Source organism: Pinus tabuliformis, chromosome J, assembly GCF_031772625.1.
Source record: "Pinus tabuliformis cultivar Carrire ecotype Pingquan chromosome J, CPIR1, whole genome shotgun sequence".
Classification (NCBI taxonomy): domain Eukaryota; kingdom Viridiplantae; phylum Streptophyta; class Pinopsida; order Pinales; family Pinaceae; genus Pinus; species Pinus tabuliformis.
Window position 1 is genome coordinate 582851658 of NC_142295.1, and position 14741 is coordinate 582866398.

The 14741-nt window shown below is 37.2% G+C and overlaps 1 pseudogene; it reads right to left on the reverse strand.

Moving 5' to 3' along the window:
* Positions 1-325: 325 nt before the first annotated feature.
* LOC149228325 (protein EXORDIUM-like 2 pseudogene) overlaps positions 326-14741 on the reverse strand; it is a 58461-nt pseudogene continuing 44045 nt past the window's right edge.

Consider the following 14741-nt stretch of genomic DNA (forward strand, 5'->3'; position numbering starts at 1 on the left):
AGTTTTCTGTCATGAAAACCTCGATAATCATACCCTACAAAGCCAAACAATAAACCATATAGACCAGTTTTCTGTCCTGAAAACCTCGATAAGGCCAATGTTAGTGGATGTTGATGAAAATAAACCGTTCACAAAAATATTTTTATTGAAAAATGCCATGACAATTAAGTCACATTATATAGGTATTAACCTATAAAAACAAAACGTAAATTTCTGAAATTTAATAAATAAAAGATAAATTTATTTAAAAAAAATAAAATTAATAATAATGTAATCCATGAATAATTATTAAAGAATAAAGAATATACATATACAAAGAAGCATCTATCGGCATAATTGATGCTGCTTAAAGAATAAAGAATATACATATACAAAGAAGCATCTATCGGCATAATTGATGCTGCGTTGGTTGTGTCTAGATGTGTTCACGGGCATAATTGATGCTGCGTTGTTTGTGTCTAGATGTGTTTACGGCGGCTTCCTCCTTCGCTGTTTGTTTGTGTGAGGGATCAAGAAGTATGGCTTCAAGCACCAAAAACTGGTTATACCAATGCCTTGCAAGACCTGGTTGCTGGATCCCACATCGCAGGCAACAGAAACTCTCGCCCATTAATTCCATGGCCATTGTAGCTTGCACCAGTCGTTTTATCCACCAGAACCACCCCAGGGAACCCTGGATATGCCCCCTTTCCATATATTCCCGTGCATGCCGACACCGCTTCTAGCGGTGCATTTGCATCGCCTTGGAAGTAGCCGGTGTTGAAGGGATTGGTGACTGCTCCTGCAACAACAGTGGCAATGTTGATGATCATCCCATCGATGCCCATGTCACCGTTAGGTGCCACCAGAGGAGGAGTTTGGGGTCCGTAGATGGGTTGATGAAACGGCCACGCGCACTGTCCAGGGCATTGGCTTCCAGAGTTCCCAACCCACGCGTATGGAATAATACGCCGTTGTTGCTTTTTCTCCTTCCCCATCATTCGGCTTCCTGTCGACTGCTGGCCCGGTAACAAATTGAGATTGGCATGGAATCCACAAAATGAACTTTCTCCCTGACAAAATGAAACTGTGTATCGATATGCTTTGTGTTCTTATGAAATACTAGATTATTTGCAAGTTTGATGGAGCTCTGGTTGTTGCATTTGATCACTATCGCAACCTTCTATTCTTCTCCAGCATCAAGGAGAAGTCTCCTCAACCAAACTGCTTAACATGTTGCTCTGCACATAAATTGATATTCAGCTTCCACGGAAGACAAGGATACTATGTTCTGCTTTTTGCTGCTCCATGTAATGACCCCAGATCCAATGCTGAATGCATAGCCTATTATGGATCGTCTGTCATCTACTTTTCCAACTCGATCGGAGTTTGAAAAACCTGTCAATCTAACATCACACGAATCAATATAAATAATGCCAAAATCTAAGGTTCCTTGGAGATACCTCAAAACACCCTTTGCTGCAACCCAATGGCTCTCAAGAGGCTCTGACATAAATTGGCTCAATGCACTAAGTGCATAAGCCAAATCAGGCCTAGTTGTAGTCAAGTATATTAGGCTCCCAACCAGTTGTCTATACAAAGTCGCATCTGCCTCCTTAGATCCATCATCATTCTGAAGTTTTAAATTTTGATGTAAAGGTACTGTCGTAGCTTTGCACTGATCCATTCTGAACTTTTCTAGTAAGCTCCTGACATACTTACTTTTTGACAGAAAAGTTTGTCCAGAATCCCTCCAGACTTCCAAACCCAAACAGTAATGTAGCTCTCCAAGGTATTTCATCTCAAAGACTTATGACATCTACTCCTTGATTTCTTTAATGAGATTATTAGCATTCCCTATAATGATTAAATCATCTACATATAAAGAAATCAAAACAATCCTTCCCTCTTTATCAAACACAATATAAAGATTAGGGTCATTTTTCCTCCTTTTATAACCATGCTCCAGGAAAAATGAATCAATTTTGTCATACCATGACCTGGGTGCCTGTTTTAGTCCATACAACGATTTCTTCAACCTGAAAACTAAATGTTATTTCCCGTGTTTGACAAACCCCTCAAGGTGCACTAAGTAGGCTTCTTCTTTTAAGTTCCCATTTAAAAATGCAAATTTAACATCTAGCTGGTGGATCATCCAATGGTGTTTAGTAGCTAAAGCAATTATCATTCTGATTGTGTTAATGTTTCATCATAATCTATGCCTTCTTGCTGTGAATACCCATTTCCAACCAACCTAGCTTTATACTTATCTATGCTCCCATATGCTTTAAATTTAGGCTTATACAACCATTTGCACCCTGTGGGTTGTTCGCCTTTAGGTAGTTTAACTAAATCCCAAGTTTTGTTTTTGAGAACTAATTCATATTCCTCTTCCATAATAGCCCTCCATTCATTATATTGACTCGCTTCTTTATAACTAGAGGGTTCAACAACATTCATCATACTAGTTATAAAAGCATTTTCCCTATATCTTGCTGGAAACTGAGCTTTCCTACCTGATCTCCTGAATGGTGGGGTAGCTTCAAACCTTGTCTGATCATCATTTTCTGGACTTGACTTGACAGCTACATCATCTTATTTCCCTTCTTGCTGCTGTTGTTGTTGCATCTGCTTATTGTTGTCACCTGATTCATCGCTTCCTTCTTCCACCAACAAGGGCACGCGCTAATCTTCATTAGCACTCTCATGGTTTCCATCATTAACTTGCTCATGAAACACTACATCTCTACTCCCAAAAACTTTATGAGTAGAGAGATTAAACAATTTATAAGCCTTAAATTCTGTATAATACCCAACAAAAAAACATTTGATGGCCTTCGAATCCAGTTTCTTTCTATCTTCCTTTGGAACATGGGCAAAGGCTTTACTGCTAAAAACTCGCAAATGCTTAACTGCAGGCTTATAACCAAATAAAGCTTCAAAAGGAGTTTTGAAATCTAAACTTCTTGTTGGACCCCTATTCTTTAGATATACTGCAATATTAATTGCTTCATCCCAAAATTTGTTAGAAATATTCTTACCTTTTAACATATTGTGAGCACACTCCACAAGGGTTCTGTTTTTCCTCTCTGCAACCTCGTTTTGTTGAGGAGTGTGAGGTACTGTAAACTACTGTTGTATCCCATTATCTTTGCAGTATTTGAGGACACAAACTTTCTTGTACTCTCCTCCTTGAGCTGAGAGGAGAATCCTGCTACTTTTACCTATCTTCTTTTCAACCATGCTTCTGAACTCCTTGAAGTATTCAAAAGTTTTGCTCTTCATCCTGAGGAAATACACCCAAGTAAATCTAGTATGGTCATCAATAAATAGGAATGAATGAAAACAACATAGGACGCGGTTTGGATAGGGGCGCCGTGTTGGCGTGTGGAGTAGTTTGGAAAGTTGCAGATGCGTTCATTCAGGAGAAGGGATGTGTTAGGACGAAGACGTTGCCTCCCTCTTGTGCGCTCCTGTTGGTTGGCAGTCGATGTTATCAGAGACAACTATTCCACCGGTGGGGCCACATATATGGACTCGCACTCCCCACTCACCCATTCCATGGAAACAAGCAGCGGTGGCCTTCAAAAGAGGGGCGAATAAAGTGGTTACGCCGCAATGTGAGGCATGAAAAAGCAGAAAATGGGGATGAGATATGAGATGGCAAATGCTTTGGAAATGAGGACGCGATGCGCGGGACGACGTGGTGGCATGCATATAAGTAGGGCAAGTGGTGGAATCGGGAACGCGGTTTAGAGGGGCGTCGCTCTGGCAAGCATATATTTATTTTTATGGTATGGTAGTATGATGGAAGGGAGTATGGAAATGTAAGTAGGGCAGGTTGAGGGAGAAAGTGGTGCCTTGCTCGCAATCATAAATTAATTTATATTTGTCGTGTGGAGTAAAGTCGGTTAAGGGAAAGTTACGCATGCGTAATTAACCCATCAGTTGGATATATTTAATGGTTTATATGCAAGTCAAAGACATTTCCAAGTCTCATGTTTTTGATGAATACGTTTATGTTGAAGAATATACCAATGAAAAACATTATGAGCCTCAACTAGTTTTATAGTGAAAATTACAATGCATTAAAATTATTATTTTATTAATTTTAAAGTTACCATGAATCTGTGATTTTCAATACAATAAACAAAAGCAAACTTGAGACTGTGTTTCACTAAGAAGCAAAGACAATTTTACGATGGGAGGTGTAACAAGGAGTTTAAAAGAAAATTTATATATGCAAAGTCATGTGGTTTTATAAAGATATGTAGACTTCGCACTTTATTTTGAAAACAGTTGCAAAGAGGAGTGACCATATACATATAATTGAAAAAGTTGTTTGTGGTTGAGAATTACACTGTGATTCACATTTTCATAGCGATATGATCGGTTTGTGGGTCACTTGTTCGATTTATTTATAGCACTGGTATTCATATCAAAGTTACCAAGTTTGAGTTCGAGTTCGAATTCGAATTCGAATTCAATTTGATATAGAAAAAAGTTTCACTGTCTAAAACTCAAACGATTTCTTCAACCTGCAAACTAAATGTTCTTCCCCATGTTTGACAAACCCCTCAGGTTGCACTAAGTAGGCTTCTTCTTTTAGGTCCCGATTTAAAAATGCAAATTTAACATCTAGCTGGTGAATCATCCAATGGTGTTTAGTAGCTAAAGCAATTATCATTCTGATTGTGTTAATGTTTCATCATAATCTATGCCTTCTTGCTGTGAATACCCCTTTCCAACCAACCTAGATTTATACTTATCTATGCTCCCATCTGCTTTAAATTTAGGCTTATACAACCATTTTCATCCTGTGGGTTGTTTTCCTTTAGGTAGTTTAACTAAATCCCAAGTTTTTTTTTGAGAATTAATTCATATTCCTCTTCCATAACAGCCCTCCATTCACTATATTGACTAGCTTCTTTATAACTAGAGGGTTCAACAACATTCATCATACTAGTTATAAAAGCATTTTCCCTATATCTTGTTGGAAACTGAGCTTTCCTACCTGATCTCCTGAATGGTGGGGTAGCTTCAAACCTTGTCTGATCATCATTTTCTGAACTTGACTTGACAACTACATCATCTTATTTCCCTTCCTGCTGCTGCTATTGTTGCATCTGCTTATTGTTGTCACCTGATTCATCGCTTCCTTCTTCCACCAACAAGGGCACGCGCTAATCTTCATTAGCACTCTTTTGGCTTCCATCATTAACTTGCTCATGGAACACTACATCTCTACTCGCAAAAACTTTATGAGTAGAGGGATTAAACAGTTTACAAGCCTTAAATTATGTATAATACCCAACAAAAAAACATTTGATGGCCTTTGAATCCAGTTTCTTTCTATCTTCCTTTGGAACATGGGCAAAGGCTTTACTGCTAAAAACTCTCAAATGCTTAACTGCAGGTTTATAACCAAATAAAGCTTCAAAAGGAGTTTTGAAATCTAAACTTCTTGTTGGACCCCTATTCTTTAGATATATTGCAGTATTAATTGCTTCATCCCAAAATCCGTTAGAAATATTCTTACCTTTTAACATATTGCGAGCACACTCCACAAGGGTTTTGTTTTCCTTTCTGCAATCCCGCTTTGTTGAGGAGTGTGAGGTACTGTAAACTACTGTTGTATCCCATTATCTTTGCAGTATTTGAGGACACAAACTTTCTTGTACTCTCATCCTAGATCTGAGCGGAGAATCCTGATGCTTTTACCTGTCTGCTTTTCAACCATGCTTCTGAACTCCTTGAAGTATTCAAAAGTGTTGCTCTTCTTCCTGAGGAAATACACCCAAATAAATCTAGTGCAGTCATCGATAAACAACAAAAAGTAGTATGCACTGCCTAGCGATTTTGTCTACATAGGTCCGCATAAATCTGTGTGTACCAGCTCGAGTATATCTCTCTTCCTTCTATTAGCATTCACAGGAAATTCATCTCTGTGCAACTTTCCTAGTGCACATGCATCATAGTCAATATGAACAGGTTTTAAAACAGGAAGACCTTCAACCATACCTCTTTTCTGTAATAGCAACAGATCATTGAAGTTAATATGGCCGAACCTCTGGTGCCATAAGTCCACTGTAGTCATGGCAGATGATGTCAATCCATGACGTGGTGCGCTTTTGACATTTAGCTTGTACAATCCTCCCACACGAATACCTGATGCAATAGGCTTCATGCTATCCAACAGATCTTTAATAACACAATATGATTTATAAAACTCTACCTTAAAATTATGATAAGTTATAGTAGAAACAAAGATCAGATTCTTTTTGATCCTGGGTAAATGTTGGCATTATGATACGTGTATTGTCCTTGATGGCAACTCACTCAGATGAAAGATCATAGTATACCAAGCAAACAGTAAAGAATTACAGATGTGTCTTCACAGAATGAAGAAAGAGAGGTATACGCAGGTTCACCGTTGACCACGCTACATATACATGCAAGTTCACTGTATACAAGTCGCGTATACGTACACACACACTTTCACAGAAGGAAAAGCATGTATACCTTGGAAAACTAAGTTTTTGGTCCGAAGTATTTGGTTCTTGGTATTTTGATGCATGGTATTGGTCCAAGGTATCTAGTCCGGGGTATTAACCCTAAGTATTTGGTCCAAGGTATTGGTCCTAAGTGGTTTTGGTCCATGGTATTGAGAAAGGCCTAAAACTATAAAAGGAGGAGAAGATCATTAGGCCATGGTGTGCAAGTATCGAATATCTGATGAAGTGTGAGATCTAGTATGCAGGTTATTGGGTTATGGTGCATTGCTGGATCTAAACCAAGGATGAACCTTAGCGGATGATGAGGGATTAGATCTAATGATGGATCGAGATATTAAGGTGTAAAATGAACTATCATTATGTTTTTTTTCTCATGTATATTCTAGATCTGAATACTGACGCATATATTATTCTGTAAATTATATGATCTGGGTATAACTGAAGTCTGGAATAGCTGTAGAATTCTGAATTATTATTTGCAAATGTATACGCTGGTTGGCTTTGAGAAAAGCACATATACACGCAGGTTCGACACATGGAAGTAGTGTATACCTTATAAAATATGTTTTAGTTGCTTCTGTTTGCTGTTGTAGAGTTCTGGGTTCTGGTTTGGGTTCTGGTTACTATATTCTGGTGACAGTATTCTGAATGATCAAATTGATGGGTTATCAAAGTGATTGATTGATTCAGTTGTGGTTGGTTCAAAAGGTGATTGGTTGATGCAGATGTATTTGATGATTGAATTATAGTTATGATGTTGTTGATGGATCTAGTCTAAAAATTTATGAAACGTGGTCCCTGGAGGAAGAGAGAAGGTCGTAGCCCTCTGTAGGTCCGCGCCTATGTACCAGCAAACATATCATCTAGTTCAAGAGCTAGGGGGTTGTAGATCCCTTCCAATAGTATCTGGAAAACGAGAGAAGGTTGCAGCCTTATGTAGGTAGAAGTCTGCACTAGTACAAAATTGTAAACAAATTTTTCTTATTATTAAAAGAAGACAGAGACAACAACAGTAGGTGGTTTTTACCCACATTGGGTTTCCACCTTATATATTGGTGTTCATGTGTGATGCTTATGTTTAATGCTTTATTATTCTTTTACTACATTATCTAATTAATATTTGACACACTGGTTAAAGTTCAATGCATGATAATTGGGTAAATCGAAAGGTCTTTTCATATACGCTAGTTGCTTTAATAACAGTCGCGTGTACACGCTGGTTCACTTTGCTAAAGTAGTGCATACAAATCTGCCTATGGAAATGAAATATTATTGAGTTACTAATACTAATTCACCCCCCTCTCAGTATTATTTCCAACAATTGGTATCAGAGCAAGTCCTTTAGAAGAAGTTTGATCACTTGAAGGAAGATCCATCATCATGAGTAATCAAGAAAGTAGGGTATCCGTCAGACCACCAATCTTTGATGGGAGAAACTTTGTTTATTGGAAGATAAGAACCACAACCTATCTTCAATCACTTGGAGCAGATGTCCGGGAAATCGTGGAAGGAGGATATACATTTCCATCAGCAATTCCTACAGATACGGCAGGTAAAAAGCAATATGAAACCAATGCTAGCGCTGTCAATACATTATTGGGAAGTCTATCATAATCAGAGTTTGTCAAAGTTATGCAACTCAAATCAGCCAAAGAAATATGGGACAAGATCATTCTAAGCTACAAAGGAGACTCTCAGGTAAAACGTGCTAAACTGCAAATTCTCAGAATTCAATATGAAACTCTTAAGATGCACAATGATGAAAGTATAGCTAGTTACTTCTTATGTATAGATGAGGTTGTTAATTGCATAAAGAATCTGGGTGAAGAGATAAAGGAAGTTACCTTAGTTGAGAGAGTTTTAAGATCCTTGTCTGCTGAATTTGAATCAAAAGTATCTGCCATAGAAGAAAAACGGGATCTACAGACTATTACTATGACACAGCTTGACGGAATCTTAATTGCCTTTGAGATGAGAAAAGGAGGCCCATCAGATATGAGAGAAGCCGAATTTAAAGCTTCAGCAGAAGGAAAAGAATAACTCAATGAATCAGGAGATATTTCAGAAGAAGAAGATGAAGTAAACTTTGTCAAGAAGCTTCAACGGGGTTCCGGAAGATTTAGAGGTAATATACCTTTCAAATGTTTTGCCTGTGGAAGAGTTGGTCATTATGCTGCCAAATGTTCTCATAAAGATAAATATGATAAAGGGAAGGAATATGCAAAATGGAATAGAAAACAACGTGTAAGTAAAAAGAGTTACTATACTCATGAAGATAGCGATGGATTATCAAATAGTGATGAAGATGAAAATAGTAATGGCTATAGAATTCTAATGGCTTATGAAGATGATAAATTTTTGGATGATTTAGAAGAAGATGACCTTCATGAAGAAATCTCTAAACTCAAAATCTATTTAGAAGAAAAGAATATGATTATAGATACCTTGACATATCAACTTGCTGAAAGAGAAAAACACAATGAAAAACTAGAATGTGAAATTGTGGGTCTAAGAAAGGATCTTGAGAAAACAAAATCTCTCAATATTAGATTTACTAAAGGATCAGAAACCTTAAATGAAATTATCAAAGTGCAGTGTTCTCCTCTGATAAAGACAGGTCTTGGATATACTGAAGAAGCACCTCAATCACAGAAGTTGTCAACCTCAACTAAAAGCTATCTTGATGCAGCAAAGAACAGTGAACAGTATGACAATCGTCAGCAAAGGCATAAAGCAGATCACCAGGTAAATCAGGCTCAATTTTCTTCAAGGATGAACAAAAGTCACAACCAACCTCAGGTAAATCATACTCAATTTGCTTCAAAGATGAATAGAAACTACAATCACTAGGTCAATAGATTCGATAACCGCAGGAACTTCTTCAATGGTCAATGTTTCTCATGTCATAATTTTGGACACAAAGTTGCTCAATGTGTTGATTACAAAACCATCATGACTAGAGAAGCACGAAATCAAAGGAATGTGATAGAGATCAAGAAAAGTTCCTATAATAACTTTTCTCTTCTTGAAAATGAAATAGAATGCTCAATCTGTAACAATTTTGGCCATGAAGAATCTGAATGCAGGAGTAAATTTCAGCAGATATCTCAAAAGGAGCAAACTCCATTAAATCACAAAATATGGAGAAAGAAAGAACCACAAACAGAAAGATGTGGTATACCTTGTATGCAGAAAGACAAGAAAACCAGTGGTACATCGATAATGGATGCTCAAAACACATGATAGGTGACAAATAAAAACTACACTCATATAATGCCTTAAAAAAGGAAAAGAATGTCTCATTTGGAAATGACACTATTGCTGTCATAAAAAGGTAAAGGCTCTGTTTTCTTGAAGGAAAATGTTAAAGTTGGGAATGTTATGTATGTTGATGGTCTAAAGCATAACCTGTTGAGTGTCAGTAAAATGTGTTATCAAGGAAATGAAGTGGTGTTTCGATCAAACGAATGTGTAGTTCGTGAGCTTGATACAAGAGAAACCATGATCAAAGGTACAAGAACTCCAAACAACTTATACATGCTCAAGGGAGGACAACAATAGTGCTACCTAAGCAAAAATGATGAAAACTGGTTATGGCACTGAAGATTGGGACAACTAAGCTCTTCTCAAATAAGAAAAGCATGCAGATTCCAGTCTGTTCATGGTCTTCCAGATATTATCATTCCTGAAAATACGATATGCAAACCATGTCAATTCGATAAGAAAACCAGGTCTCACTTCATTGAAAAAGAAGGGTCAGCTAGTAAGCCTCTTGAACTTGTTCATACTGATTTATGTGGACCATCAAGGAAAAATTCACCTTGTCGAGAAGAATACTTTATATTGTTCATTGATGATTTTTCTAGAATGTGTTGGATAGGTATTCTAAAGCATAAAGATGAAGCATTTGAAAAGTTAAAAGCCTTCAAAGCTTTGGTTGAAAATGAATCAGATTGCAAAATCAAATGCCTCAGATCTGATCGAGGAGGGGAATTTACCTCGGATGAATTCTTTGACTTTTGTGAACAACATGGAATAAAAAGGCAGTTCTCCACTGCAAGGAATCCTCAGCAAAATGGAGTGGTAGAAAGAATGAACAAAACTGTTCAACAAATGGCTCGAGCTATGCTAGATGAATTTGGAACTCCTCCAACCTTCTTGGGTGAAGCTGCATTCGTCGTCGTCACTATTCTCAACCAAGCAAATGTTTGGGTAAACAACACTCAAACTCCACATGAACTTTGGTATGGTAAGACTCTTACTGTAAAATACTTCAAAGTTTTTGGAAGCAAATGTTACATCAAAAGGACTGATGAAAAACTTGGTAAGTTTGAACCCAGAGCAGATGAAGGTATTCTTCTTGGTTACTCTTCCTGAAGTAAAGGATATAAATGTTATAATAAAGGACTTGGGAAAATTATTGAAAGTATTGATGTTGTGGTTGATGAAACATGCAAAAATCCAAAACAAATAAAAATCGAAGATTATGACAATGAAGAAGATGAGGATTATTTTCCCACATCAAATCATACTGATTCTGAAGAAGAAACCAATGAAGCACCAGAAGAAGAGATAACAGTAGAAGAAAAGACTCCGTCTAGGTATGTTCATAAAAATCTTCCATCGAACCTCAAAATGTAAATGAAGCATGCAAAGATGAATGTTGGGTCAAGGCCATGAATGAAAAACTTGAGAAAATTAAAAAGAATAATACTTGGGAATTAGTTCCTAGACCTCATGATAAGAATATCATAGGAACTAAATGGATATTCAAAAACAAACTGAATGAAAATGGAGAAGTTATTAGAAACAAGGCCAGACTTGTTTGTAAAGGATATGCTCAACAAGAAGGTATAGATTTTGAAGAAACTTTTGCACCTATTGCTAGACTTGAAGCCATAAGGATGTTTCTTGCTCTTTCTAGTTTTCAGAAATTCAAAGTATACCAAATGGATGTAAAATCTGCCTTTCTTAATGGAGACTTAGAAGAAGAAGTCTATATTGAACAACAGAAGGATTCATTCTTGGAAATGATGCAAAACTTGTATGTAGACTCAGAAAGGCTCTCTATGGTCTAAAATAGGCTCCAAGGGCCTGGTATTACTGTCTTGACAAATATCTCCACCAACAGGGTTTTTCAAAGGGGTCAGCAAATAGCAATCTATATACAAAGATTGACACTAATAAATTGCTAATAATTGTTGTTTATGTTGATGATATCATTTTTGGTAGCACTGAAGAATCCATGAGTCATAATTTTTCTTTAGTAATGCAGCAAGAATTTGAAATGTCCTTGTTTGGTGAGCTTACCTATTTTCTTGGTCTACAAGTTCAACAAAATAAAGAAGGTATTTTCCTTTCACAAACCAAATATCTCAAACAGATCTTGAAAAAGTACGGCATGGAAGATTCTAATCTAGTATGTACCCCAATGGTAACAGGATGCAGTCTCAGCTCAAATGATGAATCAGCAGCAGTACATCAACCAACTTATAAATCCATGATTGGCACTCTGCTTTATCTAATAGGTACCCGACCTGACATCATGCATGCTGTAAGAACAGTTGGAAGATTCCAAGCAAATCCAAAGGAATCACACCTTCAGGCAGTCAAAAGGATTTTCAAATATCTTCAAGGAACACGAAACTTCAGTTTATGGTATCCTAGAGATACAAATCTTACACTTCATGCATATACAGATGCAGATTGGGCAGGAAGTTTTGATGACAGAAAAAGCACTAGTGGTGGTGCATTTTATATGGGTTCCAGGTTAGTGTCTTGGTTCAGCAAGAAATAAAGTTCAATTGCATTATCTATAGCTGAGCGGAATACGTGGTTACTGCATCTTGTTGCACACAACTACTTTGGATGATGCAAACCTTACAAGACATTCAGATCACATGTACTCCACCCATCTCCATTCTATGTGATAATACAAGTGCCATTAGTATTTCAAAGAATCGAGTCATGCACTCCAAGACCAAGCACATACCCATCAAATATCATTTTCTACGTGAACAAGTACTTGAACAAAAGGTCAAATTCGAGTATGTTCCCTCCAAAGAATAGGTTGCTAATATATTCACTAAACCACTGCCCAGAGAGACATTTGAATATCTCAAACAAAAGCTGGGAGTAGTTGCTACATCATCCTGCTGTTAAATCCTATTTTTTCAGAAAAAGGTTGTTATACACAAGTTTTGTGAAGCGTAGTCGCGTACATGCACGGGTTTCGCTGGGAAAAGTCACGTATATGTTGATTTGAAGAAAAGAGTGGGCCAAACTCAGGAAAAAGGGGTCTGCTATGGTTCTATCAATTATCTTCTTTGTTTGATGATGGTTACAATCTGCTAATAACATGTGGAAATATATTGGTCCTCATAAAGTTGTTGATAACTTGATGTATATCTGATTGATGATTATGCTTTGATATCTCGTACTGACATATGCAATGATCAGATCTAACAGTGAACAGGTGGAACAGGTTTAGGGGGAGAACATGGTATGCTTCTAATAAAGCATTGTTGGCATTATGTCTAGAAGTCTTTGGTAGCTAATAAATGATGATGAGTTCTTACTTTATGATGATAGGTTGATACTCATATATGTTGATTATCATGGTTGATGATGTGGAATGTTCCCTAGTGATGATATAATGAAGGTTCTTGTGGAAAGCTCATGCAGTTCTTGATAATAATGTCTATGGTGTTTTCACATACATATGATATGATGTGCATGATTTTGTGCTACCGCTTGGAGATATGACATATGCTTAGTTGATTCATGGAAGGTTATGATAAGGGAATGAAGCAAGTTGATCTTGATGAGATCAAGAGGATGAGGTAATATATGCCGACATACTTTGACACAAGTTGATGATATTTTGGGAACTAATGATGGACATATATAGGTTGTTGGTCTGGATGTTGTTGACAGATGTTGCTGATGATACAGATCATATGATAGTTGCTGATGACTATCATGGTCTTGTTTAAGATATTTGGTCTCTGTTATATATGTCATGCATATCATTTAATGTAAAGGTCATGAAAAGACCTAATTTGTAACCCCACTATGCATGGGATGGATGATGTAATGTTTCTTGTTTTTGTCATGTATAAACAATTGGTATATTCCCACTTGGTTGGGTGGATGAGTCAAATTTGGTATATCCCCACTTGGTTGGGAGATGGATATATGTATGAGTCATTGGTATAGAGTCATGTTCTTCTTTTAGAAAATATTTTCGCAGACTTTGCTTGTACTCAGGGGGAGCATGGACTCAGTCATGGGAGCTCAATCATTACACTCCAGCATATCAGAGAATTCAACATGTACTCAGGGGGAGCATGACCCTTTTCCCTTGATGTCAAAGGGGGAGAGTGACTTGGTGTGATTGTTGCCATCAAGTCCAAAGGGGGAGATTGTTGGCATTATCATACAGGTATTGTCCTTGATGGCAACTCACTCAAATGAAAGATCACAGTATACCAGGTAAACAACAAAGAATTACAGATGAGTATTCACAAAATGAAGAAAGAGAGGTATATGAAGGTTCACCATTGACCATGCTGCGTATACACGCAGGTTCAATGTATACAACTCGCGTATACGTACACACACACTTTCACAGAAGGAAAAGCACGTATACCTTGGAAAACTAAGTTTCTGGTCTGAAGTATTTGGTCCATGGTATTTTGATCCATAATATTGGTCCAAGGTATCTGGTTCGAGGTACTGACCCTAGGTATTTGGTCCAAGGTATTAGTCCTAAGTGGTTTTGGTCCATGGTATTGAGAAAGGCCTAAAACTATAAAAGGATGAGAAGATCATTAGGCCATGGTGTGCAAGTATCGAATATCTGATGAAGTGTGAGATCTAGTATGCAGGTTATCGGGTTATGTTGGATTATTGGATCTAAACCAAGGATGAACCTTAGCGGATGATGATGGATTAGATCTAATTATGGATCAGGATCTTAAGGCATAAAATGAACTATCATTATGTGTTTTCACTCATGTATATTCTAGATTTGAATACTGACACATATATTATTTTGTAAATGGTATGATCTGGGTATAACTGAAGTCTGGAATAGCTGCAGAATTCTAAATTATGCAAATGTATACGCTAGTTGGCTTTGAGAAAAGCACGTATACACGCAGGTTTGACACATGGAAGTAGCATATACCTTATAAAATATGTTTTAGTTGCTTCTGTTTGCTATTGTAGAGTTCTGGGTTCTGG